Below are 16235 nucleotides of genomic sequence, written 5' to 3' on the forward strand. Positions count from 1 at the left end.
TAATAAAGTTTGCCTGAAGACCAGAATGCAAAACAGCCACATAAATCAGCCATACGGGCCAGGCGGTGGTGGCTCACACCTTTAATCCCAGCAGCCACACAAGTTAGCCATAGAGGTCGGCTACGGTGGTGCATGCCTTTAATCCCAGCCCTGGAGGTGAATACAAGGCTGGAGGAGCCAGGAACTCGCTCTTTTTCAATCTGAAGATTTCATAGAGGAAAGAGCTCTCTAGTGGCTTGGCTGCTTTGCTTTTCTGTTTTTCAGGCTGGACCCCAATGTCTGTCTCTGGGTTTTTATTATTTGAGCTACATTCATGGACAGAGAAATGTATAAAACAATGTATATATACACAGTGGGATTTTTTTTTCAGCCATAAAGTCCAGTTATTCCAGTTGGATGTTTTGGAACAAATCTTGAATCCCAACACTTGGGAAGCAGAGGCAGGCAAATCTATGAGCTCAGAATGAGTCTAGCCTCAGCATAAAGTCAGCCACACTGAACCTGAAAGTTCACACTGAGAGTGGGAAGTCCACTTGAATGCATTGACACAGGAGACCACTTCCTAAATAGAACCCCAAGAGCACAGACACTGAGAGAAACAACTAATAAATGGGACCTCCTGAAACTGAAAAGCTGTAAAGCAAAGGACATGGTCGACAAGACAAAACAACAGCCTACAGAATGGGAAAAGATCTTCACTAACCCCACATCAGACAGAGGTCTGATCTCCAAAGTATACAAAGAATTCAAGAAAGTGGTCATCAAAAGAACAAATAATCCAATAAAAAAAAAATGGAGTGCAGACCTAAACAGAGAACTCTCAACAGAGGAATCTAAAATGGCTGAAAGACACTTAAGGAAATATTCAACATTCTCAGTCATCAGAGAAATGCAAATCAAAACAACTCTGAGATTCCATCTTACACCTGTAAGAATGGCCAAGGTCAAAAACACTGATGACAACTTATGCTGGAGAGGTTGTGGGGGAAAGGGAACACTCCTGCATTGCTGGTGGAAGTGCAAGCTGGTACAACCCCTTTGGATGTCAGTGTGGCGATTTCTCAGAAAATTAGGAAACAGCCTTCCTCAAGTCCCAGTAATACCACTTTTGAGTATATATCCAAAGGATGCTCAATCGTGCCACAAGGACATGTGCTCAACTATGTTCATAGCAGCTTTGTTTGTCATAGCCAGGACCTGGAAACAACCTAAATGCTCCTCGACCGAAGAATGGATAAGGAAAATGTGGTACATTTACACAATGGAGTACTACACAGCAGAAAAAATAACAACATCATGAATTTTACAGGAAAATGGATGGAGCTAGAAAACATCATTTTGAGTGAGGTAACCGAGACCCAGAAAGACAATTATCACATGTACTCACTTTTTTAAACATAAAGCAAAGTTTTTAAACATAAAGCAAAGAAAACTAGCCTACAAATCACAATCCCAGAGAATCTAGACAACAATGAGGACGCTAAGAGAGACCTACATAGATCTAATCTACGTGGGAAGTAAAAAGTAGAAAAAGACAAGATCTCCTGAGTAAACTGGGAGCATGGGGACCTTGGGAGAGGGTTGAAGGGGGGAGGGGAGAGGCAGAGAGGGGAGCAGAGAAAAATGGAGAGTTCAATAAAAATCAATAATAAAAAAAGAAGAAAAAAACAAAGAAACAAAAACAAGTCTAGAACACAGTAAGTGCCAAGCCAGTCAGAGCTCCACAATGAGTCTATCTTAAAAAAAAAAAAAAAGTACAGGAGAGATAGTTTAGCAACTAAGAGCACTTGCTGCTCTTGCAGAGGATCCAAGTTCAGTTTGTAGCACCCACATTCCAGCTCACAACCAGTGGTAATTCCAATGCCAGGGGCTCTGATGTCTTCTCTGACCTCCACAGGGACCAGGCACACATGTGGTACACATACCCAGACAGGCAAAGCACTAACACACAAAAAATAAAAATAAGTAAACCTTTAGAACATTGCCGTCCCTTGGTAGCATATCCTCTAATCCCAGCACTCAGGAAGCAGAGACAGGAAGATCAAGAGTTCAAGACCAACCTCATAACTAATTTGAAGTCAGTCCAAGCTACACAAGGTCATGTCTTAAAAGCCCATCAAAAAATAAATAAATTGGGGCTGGAGAGATGGCTCAGCGCTTAAGAGCATTGCCTGCTCTTCCAAAGGTCCTGAGTTCAATTCCCAGCAACCACTTGGTGGCTCACAACCATCTGAAATGAGATCTGATGCCCTCTTCTGGTCTGCAGGCAGACACACAAACAGAATATTGTATACATAATAAATATTTAAAAAAATAAAAATAAATTAATTAATTAAAAATTGCTACGGAGGTGACTCAGCAGTTAAAAGTACAAGCTTAATGACCAGAGTGCTGTCCCCAGAACCCATGCTGGAAGGAGAGCACAGACTTGTGAGAATTGTCCTCCGACCTCCAGAGCACACACACACACTCTAAAAATTTAAGAAAGAAAATAACAAAGTTGTGATATTTGCAGGAAAACAAGTACAACTAGTAATAACCATATTTAGTGGATTAAATCAGCCTTAGAAAGATAAATATGTGTCTTCTATTTGAGGTTCTAGGATTTTATATAGATACAACAAATCAAGAAAGAGAGTGTGTGTATGCACACATATAAAACACACACAAAAATAGAAGTAGAACTGACTCACCCAAAATAGTGTAATCCAGAGGGCGAGAGTAAGAGCGGGGAGGGGAGGGAAGCTTGGAGGGAAACCATAGGTTTATTTATTCACACATACTAAGGTATATTTAGTTTCAAATTTTCAAAAGAATTTTTAATTGAAAGATACTACTTTCCTGTTGCTGAAATACATTTTGCCCTAGTAAAAATATAACCTGCCAAAAATGGAACCTCCCATAGTTAGGGTTGGGGCAGGGTTTTGCTCCTATCTTTCAAGGAGAATAAAAGCATCCAGCCAAGGAATCCAGAGACCACTGGACAAGTGAAACATCAGAAGTGAAACACTGGACCGATCAACAAGAGAAAATGTCCCACGGAAAAGAGTAAATTGGCAACTGATATCGCCCACCTCCAGCTGACCGTCTTGAGATCCGGGCTCAGAGCCCCAGACGGGTGCTAGCACCCATGCCACCATTTTGCCTGAGTGGCTGTTCCTTCCCACCTGACAACCCCCCAATGATCCAGCTAAAGGAGATGCGCAGGAAAATAGCCTGAGATTCCACCTGTGTGAGGTGAATAAGACAATAGCATGTTCTAGCAGAGTGAAGTGCACCAAGGTACCCCCTCTATGAAATGCAGAAGACAATAGTGATGATTCCACCCATCTGAGATCCACAAAACGACAGCCTGTGATTCTCTGGGCACCAACTGCGAAAGATGATAGCGTATGGTTCCACCTATGTGAGATGCACAAGGCAATAGTAAATAATTGCAACAGAAGGAGATGCACAAGAAAGCAGCAGGTGATTCCACCTCTATGAGATGCAGAGACAATAGAGATGATTGCACCTGTAAGCAATAAAAAAATAGCAGATGATTGGCCAGGCGGTGGTGGCGCACGCCTTGAATCCCAGCACTCGGGAGGCAGAGGCAGGCGGATCTCTGTGAATTCATGGCCAGTCTGGTCTACAGAGTGAGTTCCAGTGCAGGCTCCAAAACTACACAGAGAAACCCTGTCTTGAAAAATAAAAAGAAAAGAAAAGAAAGAAACGAAGAAAAGGAAAGAAAGAAGATAGATGATTCCAGTGACGTAAGATGTACAAAACAATAGCGAATGATTCCTCCTATATGAGACACATCAGACAAGTGATCCAACCTCTATGAGATGCACTAGATAATAGCATCTGAGTCCACCATTATGAGAGGCAAAAGCCAGTAGACAACTGCACATATGTACAACATGTGCACAGTACAATAGCATATTAATTCACTGTTGTGAGATGCACAGCAGCTCAGAGATGGAAAGTCATAGCTCCCAGGAACTGGAGAGAGCAGAAGATAGGGAGTTATTGCTTAATAGATTCAAAGTTATGTGTTTGCTGGGCAAAGGCAGGTGAATTTCTGTTTTTATGGCTGGTCTGGTCTACAAAGCAAGTTCCAGGCCAGTCAATGCCTTATCACAAAGATAAAAATAGAAGTTTTAGTTTTGCACAGTGAAACATCTTGGCCATGGGGGTTGGTGGTAGCCATCTATAATCATCAGCAAGCGAATACCCTTAATACTACCGGATGGCACACTTAAAATGGTGAAAAGGTACACACTAGGTGAGCTGGTGTGTGCCTTTAGTCTTGGCACTCTGGAGGTTGAGGCAGGAGGATTGCACAAGTTCAGAGTCAAACCTGAGCTACATAGCAAGATCCTGTCCCAAAGGGGGAAGGAAGACTGGCAAGAGAGACGGCTCAGTGGTTTAAGTGCCTGTACTGCTCTTCCTAAGGACCTGAGTGTGACTCCCAGAACCCACATCGGGCACCTCACAGCTATCTGTAACTTAACTTCGGTTACAAGGATCTGACGCCTCTGTGGCCCCTCACCTGCAAAAACCACACACTGAGACACATATACATACACCTAATTAAAAGCAATTCAAAATATGTGACAGCAATAATTTTTATGTATATTTTATTACAATTAAAAATAATAGGGGCTGGAGAGGTGGCTCAGAGGTTAAGAGCATTGCCTGCTCTTCCAAAGGTCCTGAGTTCAATTCCCGGCAACCACATGATAGCTCACAACCATCTGTAATGGGGTCTGGTGCCCTCTTCTGGCCTGCAGGCATACACACAGACAAAATATTGTATACATAATAAATAAATATTTTTAAAAAATAATAGGGCTGGGGGGCTCGAGAGAGGTTAAGAGCACTGGCTGTTCTTCTAGAGGTCCTGAGTACAATTTCCAGCAACCCCATGGTGGCTGTAATGAAATCTGGTACCCTCTTCTGGCCCACAGACATACATGCAGGCAGAACATTGTATATATAATAAATAAATCTTAAAAAACAAATAGGGCTGGAGAGATGGCTCAACCATCAAGAGGACTTGTTGCTCCTGCAGTTCCAGGCCAGCCAAAGCTACATAGTGAGTCTCTGGTCTCAAAAGGAAGGTGGGTAGCTAGATAGATGGCTCCGTGATTAAGAGCATTTGCTGCTCTTGCAGAGAATCTAGTCTTGGTTCCTACACAATGGCTCAAAACTTTGCTAACTCAAGTTCCAGGGGAGCTGAAACCCTTTTCTGGCCTCCGTAGTTACCAGGCATGCACGTGGTACACATACATGCAAGCAGACAAAACACCCATAGGTATAAAATAAAAACAATTCTGAAAAAAAAACTTAAAGAAGTTATTGAAAAATCTGCATTCAGCTGGGTGATGATGGCGAATGCCTTTAATCCCAGCACTCAGGAGACAGAGGATCTCTGTGAGTTCGAGGCCAACCTGGTCTACAAGAGCTAGTTCCAGGACAGGCTCCAAGCTACAGAGAAACCCTGTCTTGAAAAGCAAGCAAACAAACAAACAAACAAACAAACAATACCAAAAAGAAGGAAGGAAGGAAGGAAGGAAGGAAGGAAGGAAGGAAGGAAGGAAGGGAGCATACATATTTTGGGGATGCCTGCTGTGTACCACGCTCATGCTGGGATCTCAAGACAGAACGTGATAGCTGGATTTCTTATTTATTTATTTATTTATTTATTTATTTATTTATTTATTATGTATATAATATTCTTTCTGCATGTATGCCTGAAGGCCAGAAGAGGGCACCAGACCTCATTACAGATGGTTGTGAGCGACCATGTGGTTTCTGGGAATTGAACTCAGAACCTTTGGAAGAGCAGGCAGTGCTCTTAACCGCTGAGCCATCTCTCCAGCCCCCATAGCTGGATTTCTGACGTCAGGGCTTTTCCTCTTGTCAACACTTAATGCCGAGCAAAGGGTAAAGGGCAGGGTGGGAACTTTCCCCAGCTCTGTCAAGAAAACATCAGAGTTCCAGAAGCCTGCAGACTTCCTGATGCAGGAGAAAGAAACAGAAAGGTGAAGGCTGGCGGGTTTTCCAGCTAACCTTGCCCAGCCCCTCCCCTGAGGCACTGCCACACTTTTTTTTTTTTTAACGTTTTAACTTACGTGTGTGTATGTGTGTTTTACATGAGTGTAGATGTCCATGATGCACAGAGATGTCCAGTCTCCATAGAGACGGAGCTACAGGTGGTTGTGAGGTTGTGAGCCATCGGCGCAGGTGCTGGCAACTGACCCTGGTTTCTGTCCGAGAGCAGTATTTGCTCTTAACTGCTGAGCCATCATTCCAGTCTCACACCCTCCCGTACATTTAAGTGTTTTATTTGTGATCCTCAGGTTGGGCGTGCATGTGAAAGCCAGAAGTTGGTCTCTCTTCCTACTGTGTGGGCCACTGGGGTCAGATTGAAGTCATCAATCTCGACAGCAGGTGTCTTTTTATCCATGACCCATCTCATAGTCCCTTGTTGTGTTTCTTGGTTTGCTTTTCCAGTCAAGGCCTCACTGTGTAGCTCTGGTTGGCTTGGAACTTGCTGTAAAGACCAGGTTGGTTTTACATTCACAGAGATCTACCAACCTCTGCCTCTAGAGTGCCTATTATGTTTTCTGTCATTGAGACAGGATCTCATGTAGTCCATGCCTGCCTTTAGCTCACTACATAGCTGAAGGTGACCTTAAATTCCTGATCCTCCAGCCTCTTCCTCCCAGGTGCTGGCGTTACAGACAGCTGCCACCTTACCTGGCTGACTGCCTTTGTCTTACCTAACTCTGAGTCTTTTCAGGGAAGGAGAACAGCTAGAGATGGCCCGGAATAGATGAGACCCTTTCTCTAAATAAATAAATATATAAGTTATAAAAAGAACCAAATATGGGCTTGTTGGCATACAGCCCTCACCTCCCCTGCCCCCCACACACGGAAGGAGGGAGAGATTGGGGATAGAGTATATATGCAAAAAAAGAAATTCTCAGCAAAATACTAAGAGACAAAGCAGCATAATAAATAGATTGTAAACTATGGCATGGCACAAGCCTTTACTCCCAGTAATAGGGAGTAAACATAAAAACAACAAACAAAAAACCGAAAGAAAACTTGTGGTAGTCGTCACTGTAGTGGTGGAGGTCAAACCTGGTGGTGCATGCTGTAATCCCAGCTCAGGCAGAGGCAGAAAGATCGCCACAAATTCAAGACCAGCCTGGGCTACATAGTAAGTTCCAGGCCAAGCAGAGCTATGTGACAAGATTGTTAAAATTAGTGAGGGACTGGAGAGATGGCTCAGAGGACCTGGGTGTGGTTTCCAGCACTTACGTGATGACTAACTACCATCTGTAATTCCAGCTCCAGGGAATCCAACATCCTCTTCTAACTTCCATGGGCACCAAGCATGCACATGGTACACATGCCATGCAGGCAAAACATGCAAAACATTTTTTAAAAATAATAAAAATTGGTAAAGGAAAAGAAAGGCCTTTGATAAGGGGCTGGAGAGACAGCTCGGAGGTTAAGAGCACGGACTGCTATTCCAGAAAACCCCAGGTTCAGTTCCCAGCACCCACACAGTGGCTCACAACATCTTTGACTCTAGTTCTAGGGGACCCAGTGCCCTCTTCTGGTGTCTAAGGGCACTGCATGTATGTGATACACAGACATACCTGCAGGCAAAACACTCATACACATACAATATAAAATGAAGAGGGGAGCCCTTTCATGATAAAATGCTCAATAACCTAGAGAACTTTCTCAGAGAAATGAAGGCCACTAAGGAGACACTCGGAGCCATACGCCCAGTGGTGAAAGGATTCCTGCTTTGTCCTGTGTGATCAAACCCAGCAAGTGAAATAGGAAGCAAAGCCTTTACCACGTGGGCACCAGCGGATTTTCCAGTGAAAAGCCGTCCCTATGCTAAAGATTCTGCGTGGCTGATTAACGGAATTAGAATTTTGTGATTGTAGAGAGTTGGAGGCTGGCAGATCCACATGCAAATTCTCTTGGGCTGCCTTTAGTCCCCTTAACAGTCAACAGCTGCCCGCCTCCCGTGTCTGGCCTTACAGCCTTCTGCCTGTCATGTAAACCTTTGGGATGTATTATTACCTTAAGAGACCACCAGCTCCCACCAACCCCGAAAGCTCAGGTAACAGCTGAAGCCTGTAACAGAGATTTTTTTTGCCCACTTTTCTCTAACCCGCCTACCTCCTGCTCCCACACATGGATTTGAAAAGCGCCCTGAGGCCTGTGAGATGCTCAGCAGGTGAAGGTGTTTACTGCCAGCCCAGTGAAGCGCTTGAAGTGCTGCCCCACCCACAGGGCGGAGAAGGAGTCCCACAAGCTCTCTCTGACCCCGCGCATGCACGTGCACTGAATAAATTTAACAACTTGAAGTGCCTTGACTCATGCCTTTTTCTTGTTCTGTAACTATAAATCTCTAGAGAACTATTACTATATGAAACATGGCATGGGGGCAACCCAGCTCAGACAGAATTTCTGGGCAATAGTTGCTTACAGTTGTCTCCAGAATGAACTGTCTCATTGTCTTTGATGTGAGAGCTATATTTTTTGTGTTGACACTGGAGCCAAACTCTGCAGACATAGAGACTGTACAGTACCTTCTGCGATGCTTCACACTCCTTGGCATCAGAGACTCCATACTGGAAATAAGTCCTATAAAGGCAAAGAATATCAAGGCCTTTAATCAAATCTCAGTCCTTCTTGAGGCTCAGGAAATCCAATTTAGTAGAAACTTGTGTGTGGAACTATGAGGGGGGTTGGGGCGTGGGGAGCGCTGCCAAGTGTGCAGACCTGAGAGCAGCAGGGATCTGCGCTGAAGAACACGGTACAGATGCAGAGAAGAGAAAACTCTCTGCTCAGACCCCGCTTCAGTGAGGCACGGGGGGATGGGAGGCATTTCCCCACGGACTGTGGCCAAGCCCTGAACTGTTGCTCATCGATTATTGGCCTTCGTTAGCTGATGCTGGGGGAAATACACCAACCTAGAAATCAGAATAGCTCAGCTGACTTGTATCAGACAGGCTAGACATTAGTTATGAATTCAAATGTATGCCGTCACCACACTGTTAGAAATCTCGAGACACAACCTTAGGTCGCCATGTCAGAACCTCAGCTGCTTCCACAGTGCTCTTTGTCTGGAGAACTCTATTTGGAGTAAGGACAAACCTTAAAGATTTAAGTAAATAACAGTGCTGGGTAGAAGTGGGAGGAGAAAAGAGAGGAAGTGGCTCAGTTTAAAACAAGCAAAGGCTGAATATCCACTGCTCAGCCGAAAAATAGACAGACAGCCAACGCTTTTCAACATCGCCAGTTGTTTTGGAGATGCAGAGCAAGAGCGCGGTTTCGAGGCCGGCGATTTTAGGTGGGCACCATTTTAATCCCAGCACTTGGGAAGCAGAGGCAGGTGGTTCTCTGTGCACTTGAGGTTAGCCTGGCCTACAAGCAGAGAGCCTGTCAGAAATAAGCACGCGGTTAGGGCTGGGGACATGGCCTAGTGGATAAAGTCTTGTGAAAGCACAGGGGCCTGTGCTAACCTCCAGGACCCACACACAGCCAGGGGGGACGGCCCATCCTGCAATCCCAGTCTCCCATGGCAAGACAAGACAGACACAAATCTTTGCAAGCTCACGGTCCAGCTAGCCTGGTACCTGCCACAGTAAACAAAGACCCCGAAGGCATGGACTGACTTCCAGGGTTGACTGTGGCGTCTACAGGTATGTCCGGATGTGGCTGCACATATACATACATATCACACACACACAATAATTTTTGTATGGTGTCTGGTTTATTGCTGGTTATTAGAGTTTTGTTGTTGTTTGTGTTTTAGTTAGGGTTTCATTCTGTAGAACAGGCAAGCCTGAACTCACTATGGAATACTTTTTACAGGCAGGTAGGTGTTGATAAGTTGGCGGAGAATTGAGAGCCCTTGCCCACAGTTGCACGAGCTCTGGAAAGCAGATCGCCAGCTCCTTGATAACTTAACCACAGCATTATTTGATGATCCAGCAACTCCACTGCTGGGCACACAACATCAAATTTGGAAAGAGGTGTTCAAAGGAAAGAGCTTGTGTGTTAGCACAGGAGTCCGACCCTGTAACAGTGAAAAGGAGAACGAACCCTGTGCCCCCAGTGATGAGTGGACAAACAAGATGCGTGATACCATCCAGCACTGTGTCCTTTAGCCTTAAGAAAGGAAATGAGGGATCTGGGGAGTTGGGGAGTTGAGAGCACTGGCTGCTCTTCCAGAAGACCAGGGGTTCAGTTCCCAGCACTGATATGGGTGTGTTGGGGGGGTAAAATCTACTGCAACTCCAGCTGCAGGAGATGAGGTTTCTTATGAAGGCACCTTTTCCCACCCACACGCATGTGGTGTAAGTTCACACAAATGCACACATATATACATAAAAATAAGGGGCTGGAGAGATGGCTCAGAAGTTAAGAACACTGAGCCGGGTGGTGGTGGCGGCGCACGCCTTTAATCCCAGCACTCGGGAGGCAGAGGCAGGTAGATCTCTGTGAGTTCGAGACCAGCCTGATGGAGGAATGTCATTGATTGGTTAAGTAATAAAGAAACTGCTTGGCCTCATAGGTTAAAACATAGGTGGGAGGAGTAAACAGAACAGAATGCTGGGAGGAAGAGGAAGTGAGCTCAGAGGCGCCATGCTCCCCTCTCCCGGGCAGATGCGATAGCTCTGCTCTCTGAAGCAGACGCAATGGAGCAAGTCGCCAGGTCAGACATGCTGAATCTTTCCCGGTAAGACCGGTGCTACACAGTTTATTAGAGATGGGTTGATCAGGATATCAAAATTATTGGAATTATTGGAATTATTGGAATTGGGCCAAGCAGTGTTTAAAAGAATACAGTGTCCATGTAATTATTTCGGGGCATAAGCTAGCAGGCAGCCAGGGTGCTGGGGACGCAGCCCTGCCGCTCATATTACTACACCAGCCTAGTCTACAGAGCTAGTTCCAGGACAGGCTCCAAAGCCACAGAGAAACCCTGTCTCGAAAAACCAAAAAATTAAAAATTAAAAATTAATAAAATAAAATAAAGGAGGCTGGGTGGCACGCTGGAGCCTGTAGAGGCTTTGTGGATGAGATTTTAAGTGAGATACGCCAGGCACAAGAAACCGAACACTCTGCTCCCACTTATTGCAGACACCCAAAGGAGTCCAACTCCTAGACTCAGAAAGTAGCATGAATAGTGGTTGCCTAGGGCTGGGAGGAGGGGAAAAGCTCAATTTGCTTCAAATTGAGAAGATGAAATAAGTACTGGGGATGGTCGGAGGGGTGGCTGCCTCTGGGCTATACATTCAAAAATAGCTAAAATAGCAAATTCTATTCTGTGTGTGTTTTGCCAAATAGAAAGTGGAAACAAGGAAAAAGAGTAGGAACCGCGTCCACCGCAGGCATCTCCACCCCATCCCGGCTCCCAAGCCGGAACCCGCAGTCAACCTTGACTGCGCCCCCTGCCGCTCTCCCACGCATCACGTCTGTCATCAGAGTGGATCTGGAGCCGCCCCCACCCCTTGCAGCTGGCACCACTTATTCCAGGCTCTCACTATCTCCTGCTGCAGCTGTGCCTCACCCTCCTCTCTGCCTCGAGCCCCCACCCCATTCTACCTCGTTCCCGCCATTCCTCTTCACCTCCTTCGGCGTCCTTTCCCTAAAAGAACAATGTCAAGGCTAGGCTGCTTTTGCTAAGGACCCTCTGCAGAGCCCTTCTGCCAAGGCTGATCCCTTCCGCACGCTAGGGCACTTTCTCCCCTCGTCTGTGTCTCCAGACGGCTTTTGCTCTTTTTCCACCTTCATCCGTTTACAAGTGTTTACGGGGCAACTCTAGCTGGCTAGGTGCTGGGATTGCCATGAGAAATGAGTTAGAGAATCTTGAGAAATGAGTTAGCCTCTGTTTATCTGAGAAAGAGGATTAACGAGATTTTTGAGATGCATATGAGGGAAATGAATGTGAGGTTTGCAGACCTTTAGAGTCAGGGCGCCTTAAATAGCGAAGCCAAGGATGGTTTCCCTGTGCGGTCTGAGCTGATTCCTATGCCCAGGAATACACTCAGGCACTCAGGTCTGTGAGGCCAAGATTCAGATAGAAGGAACAGCAGAGGCAAGAGTGGTTTCCTGGGCAGGTGCCTGGGGCTCTGCCTGGGGCTGGGGAAGAGGCTAGGTCACAAGTCTGTGGCTGAAGCCTACTAACAAACCGTGGGGAGACCATATAAGTGTCCCTGTACCTGCCTGGTGACCGCAGAGTTCAGAAGACAGTGTCTGACTCCCTGGAACTGGAGTTACAGGTGGCTGTGAACCACCATGTGGCTCCTCTGGAAGAGCAGAGCCATCTCTCCAGTTTTTTTGTTTGTTGTTTTTTTGTTTTTGTTTTGTTTTTGGTTTGTTTGTTTGTTTGTGTCCCCCCCCCACAAGGTTTCTCTGTAGCTTTGAAGCCTGTCCTGGAGCTAGCTCTTGTAGACCAGGCTGGCCTCAAACTCACAGAGATCGCCTGTCTCTGCCTCCTGAGTGCTGGTATTGAAGGCATGGGCCACCATGGCCTGGCTTTGTTTTTTTTTTTTGTTTTTTTTTTTTTTTTTTTTTTTTTTTTTTTTTTTTTAAGAGGAAAATGAAGCTGGACATGTCTGTGTGTGTGCCTGTAGACCCAGAATTTGGGAGGCAGAAGCAGGAAATCGGGAGTTCAAGATCATCTCAACTATACTGTGAACTTCAGGTAAGTCTGGGCTATATGAGATCCCATCTCAAAAAAAAAAGAGAGAAAAAAATAACCTAAGGTATGCTTTTAAAGTTTTGTGGTGTGTGTGTGGTGTGGTATGTGTGTTCATGTGTGGTATGTGTGTGAGGTATGTGTGTTTGTATGCATACATAGATATATAAACACATTATATACATAATCATATATTATATATAATATGTATGTATAGATATATACATGTAGATATATGTGTATCGATATAAATATCTATGTATGGGTGCATGTGACTTGAATCCAGAGCAGAGATCAGTATCTTTAGGCCTTCCCTTGTCACACTCTGTCTTATCTTCTGAGAAAAGGTTTCTCACAGAACCTAGACTGGCTGGCTAGTGAGCTCCAGGAATCCTCCTGCCTCTGCCGCCTCAGTACTAGGATTACATGTGTTTGCCACCACACCCAGATTTTTTGTTTGTTTGTTTTGTTTGAGGCAGAGTTTCCCTGTGTATTTCTGGTGGGCCAAGAATTCAGTGTGTAGACCAGGCTGGCCTTGAACTCTTGGGAATCTACCTGTCTCCATCTGCTAAGTGTGAGCCATAGGCCTGGTTACACCTAGCATTTCCTAAGGGTTGTGGGGATCAGCAAGCATTTGACCTGTTCAGACATCTCAGTCCAATTTCACATTAAAAAAGAGGGGAGGAGCTGGAGAGATGGCTCAGTGGTTAAGAGCACAGAATGCTCTTCCAGAGGTTCTGAGTTCAATTCCCAGCAACCACATGGTGGCTCACAACCATCTGTAAAGAGGTCTGGTGCCCTCTTCTGGCCTTCAGGCATATATGCAGGCAGAATAGTGTATACACAATAAATGAATAAATATTATTTTTTTTAAAAAAAAGGTATGCCCAGAGCCAAGCAGTGATGGCACACGCCTTTACTCCCAGCACTAGGGAGGCAGAGGCAGGCGGATCTCTGTGAGTTCAAGGCCAGCCTGGTCTACAAAGATAGTTCCAGGACAGCCAGTGCTACACAGAGAAACACTATCTCAAAAAACAAACCAACAAAAAATCTAGGAGTGCACAATTTGGCAGGCTGGGGCAGATGATTTTGTGTTTGAGGCCAGCTTGGGCTAATAGTAAAATTCTTGTCTTTAAAAAAAAGTTACAGATTCAATGCAATGCCCATCAAAATCCCAACAAAATTCTTCAAAGACCTTGAAAGAATGGAACTTCATATGGAAAAGCAAAAAGCCCAAAATAGCCAAAACAATCCTGTACAATAAAAGAACTTCTGGAGGCATCACAATCCCTGACTTCAAACTCTACTATAGAATTACAGTACTGAAAACAGCCTGGTATTGGCATAAGAACAGACAGGAGGACCAATGGAACTGAATTGAAGACCCAGATATCAATCCACACATCTTTGAACAGCTGAATTTTGAGAAAGAAGCAAAAAAATATCAAATTGAAAAGAAGCATATTTAACAAGTGGTGCTGGCATAACTGGATATCAACATGTAGAAGAATGAAAATAGACCCATATCTATCACTATGCACAAAACTCCAAATAGATCAAAGACCTCAACATAAAGCCAGCCACTGAATCTTACAGAAGAGAAAGTGGGAAGTACACTTGAATGCATTGGCACAGGGAACCACTTCCTAAATAGAACCCCAGTAGCACAGACACTGAGAGAAACAATTAATAAATGGGACCTCCTGAAGCTGAAAAGCTTCTGTAAGGCAAAGGACATGGTCAACAAGACAAAATGACAGCCTACAGAATGGGAAAAGATCTTCACTAACCCCACATCAGAGGTCTGATCTCAAAAACATACAAAGAACTCAAGAAATTGGACACCAAAAGATCACATAATCCAATAAAAAAAATGGAGTACTGGGCTGGAGAGATGGCTCAGAGGTTGAGAGCACTGACTGCTCTTCCAGAGGTCGTGAGTTCAATTCCCAGCAACCACATGGTGGCTCACAGCCATCTGTAATGGGGTCTGGTGCCCTCTTCTGGCCTGCAGACATACACACAGACAGAATATTGTGTACATAATAAATAAATAAATCTTTAAAAAAATGGAGTACTGACTTAAACAGAGAACTCTCAACAGAGGAATCTAAAATGGCTGAAAGACACTTAAGGAAATGTTCAACATTCTTAGTCATCAGAGAAATGCAAATCAAAACAACTGTGAGATTCCATCTTACACCTGTAAGAATGGCCAAAATCAAAAACACTGATGACAACTTATGATGGAGAGGTTGTGGGGAAAAGGGAACACTTCTGCATTGCTGGTGGGAATGCAAGCTGGTACAACCCCTTTGGATGTCAGTGTGGTGATTTCTCAGGAAATTAGGAAACAACCTTCCTCAAGACCCAGTAATACCACTTTTGGGTGTATAGCCAAAGGATGCTCAATTGTGCTACAAGGACATGTGCTCAACTATGTTCATAGCAGCTTTGTTTGTCATAGCCAGGACCTTGAAACAACCTAAATGCCCCTTGACCGAAGAATGGATACGGAAAACGTGGTACATTTACACAATGGAGTACTACACAGCAGAAAAAAAAACACGACAGCTTGAATTTTGCAGGAAAATGGATGGAGGTAGAAAATATTATTTTGACTGAGGTAACCCAGACATAGAAAGACAATTATCACATGTACTCACTCATAGGTGGTTTTTAAACATAAAGTAAAGAAAGCCAGCCTACAAACCACAATCCCAGAGAATTTAGACATCAATGAGGACCCTAAGAAAGACATACATAGATTTAATCTACATGGGAAGTAGAAAGTAGAAAAAGACAAGATCTCCTGAGTAAATTGGGAGCATGGGTGGGGACCTTGGGGGGCAGGGGAGAGGCAAGGATGGGAGCAGAGAAAAATGTAGAGCTCAATAAATATAAAAAATTAAAAGTTACTCTAGAGCCAACTTCGGTGGCTCACACGTGTTATTCCAGAATTCAGGAACCAGAGACAAAAAGATCAGACATTCAAGGCCAGTCTCAGCTAACAGTGAGTTTGAGGCTAGCCTGGGCTATATGAAACCTTATATTAAAATAAAAACAAAAACGCTCTCGCTTGGGAGGTAGAGGCAGGCGGATCTCTGTGAGTTCGAGACCAGCCTGGTCTACAAGAGCTAGTTCCAGGACAGGCTCCAAAACCACAGAGAAACCCTGTCTCGNAAAAAAAAAAAAAAAAAAAAAAAAAAAAAAAAAAAAAGCTTTCATTGTAATGTGAACAGTGCGTTACAAGGGACCAAAGTGTATGAGGGGGAAAAGTAATTAAAGTAATTAAGACCAACTTCCAGAAGACAGAGACGATGTGGTGGGGAGCCTGACATCATCACAGTGGCCTTAGAGACACTGGATGAACCAACATACCTCATGGAGGCAGAACCAGAAGGACGTGGGGATGGCACAAGGAGAAACCGGACTCTTCTGCAGCTTCCTTTCCCTCTGCCCAAGCACACCCATGGTCTTAACTATCCCCTGATGCCCACGC

The sequence above is a fragment of the Alexandromys fortis genome, unplaced genomic scaffold (genome assembly GCF_014885135.2).
Source record: "Alexandromys fortis isolate MF-2015 unplaced genomic scaffold, M_Fortis_MF-2015_v1.1 scaffold_146, whole genome shotgun sequence".
Taxonomy (NCBI): domain Eukaryota; kingdom Metazoa; phylum Chordata; class Mammalia; order Rodentia; family Cricetidae; genus Alexandromys; species Alexandromys fortis.